Below are 1,814 nucleotides of genomic sequence, written 5' to 3'. Positions count from 1 at the left end.
TCTCCAGTTCTCTCATTAAAACAGAAGCTCAACTGATTGGTTCTTTCTTTTTAACCCACCCTGTTTCCATGCAAAAGACACTAGTGTCCTTCTGGAAAAGTTAAGAATATAGACACTCCCTAAGCTATCTGTAGATGCTGTGGGTTAGGAAGGTATTTTGTTAAACTTCATTTAACTGAAGGGATATAGGGTTGTTTTGGAGAAGGGAAAGGAAATGCTCAAAAAATGAAGTATCTCTAAAATGACAGCTGTGATACCTACTGTTTACTGAGTATCTGCATATGCCAAGCACATTACATTAACTTTTTTAACTCTAAAAATGACCTTACACTTTTGATATCATCAATCCTGTTTTAAAGATGTGACAATGGAACAGCTTATAAAAGGGACCCTGAATTTGAGGGCAGGCACCTCTGGTTCTACCTCTTTATTCTCTTTGTTCTGTAATGTTGTATCTTCAATAATATTCTCACCTATGAGGATCTTGTTCCAATGCTTGATATATCTTGATCTTTTGAAACTGGGGGAGAAATCAGTGTACAAAGCAGGATACACAGTTTTGCATTCTTCAATAGTGTTTTTTCACTTTTAGTTTTTAACACACTGTGATGTGTAAAATGAAAAAAATATAAAATAGGGCTTGTCCACAGTGGGCTAAATCTTTAATTCTCTTAAGAACATTAGTGGATTTTTAAAAGGCATTCTATACTAATGTTTGGTATGTGCGTAATTTTATTTTTTTGTTGGGGGGATGGTTGGTGATTAGTATGTTCTCTATAAGAGATAGAACTTGTGATTTTTTTTTTTTTTTTGCTGCAAAAAGCTTTATTGTTTCCATTTGGTCCAAGGCTTGGGAGAGAGCTCCAGGGCGGTTAAAAAGCTGCCTAGTGGCTGCAGAGTGGGGCTTCAGGAAAAGCTCTGACGCCAGAGTGGCTCCTCAGAGGCCGCTGGACTTCAGAGACTCCTGTTCGTGCTCGAGGGTGAGCCTTTCAAAGAGATAATCGCCCAGCCCAGCCTGCGGAGCAGCCAGCCTGCGGCGGTTGGTCAGGTGGTCGCCCATCTGCTTGATGAGTTTCACCTGCTCCTCCAGGAAGTGGCTCTCCCGGAAGTCGTAGAGGTGGGAGTCTGCGCGGGCAGAACCCAGGGCGCGCAGATCCGATAGTGCCTGGTTCAGGTTCTTCTCGCTGAGAATGGCGGCTTCCACAGCGTCCTGGGTTTCACCCCACTTATCTTGAGAAGGCTTCCGCACATCTTGGAAAAGGGCGTGGCTCCAGCACCGGTTTTGCATTTTCAAGAGACGCTGGGCGCCCTCGCGCTTTTACTCGGCCAGTTCCTGAAGAAAGTGGCCCACGACGTGCAAAGCCGCATCGTCGGGGTCGAAATAGGAGCCCAGAGAGAGGTACGTGCCCGACCCGCAGATGCATGTTGAACAGGCAGTGGACGGCGGCCTCCACCTCGGTAGAATAATTCTGACGAATCTGGGAGCTCATGGTTGATTGGTAGTAAGGAGCTAAGCGCAAAAAATTGTGTTGCTGGTCCTGGAGGCCGAGGATAGCTGAGTGGCTGATTCCAAAGGTTGTGACTGGAAAAAAGGTTGGAGGGTGGTCAGAGGCTGGAGCAAGGAAGGTCCCTGGGTCTGTTCATTCCAAACACTGTTGAAGCAAAAGACAGATATGCAGGACAGCTGAGCGCACTGCCTAAAGTGATTTTTTAAAAAACAATCACATTATGGTAAACCAAATTATAAATAGGCAATAATTTATTAAAGTCTAAATGAAAAGTTTTCTCTGTTAAAGAGAGTACTGTTAGGTGGC

The 1,814-nt window shown here is 44.4% G+C and overlaps 1 pseudogene; it reads right to left on the bottom strand.

Moving 5' to 3' along the window:
- Positions 1 to 937: 937 nt before the first annotated feature.
- Positions 938 to 1,517, bottom strand: LOC114884461 (annotated as a pseudogene).
- Positions 1,518 to 1,814: the final 297 nt, after the last annotated feature.

Source organism: Monodon monoceros, unplaced genomic scaffold, assembly GCF_005190385.1.
Source record: "Monodon monoceros isolate NGI ecotype Baffin Bay Population unplaced genomic scaffold, NGI_Narwhal_1 Super_Scaffold_5, whole genome shotgun sequence".
Lineage (NCBI taxonomy): Eukaryota > Metazoa > Chordata > Mammalia > Artiodactyla > Monodontidae > Monodon > Monodon monoceros.
The sequence above is the reverse complement of the archived record's forward strand: the minus strand, read 5'-3'. Positions and strand labels throughout refer to the sequence as shown.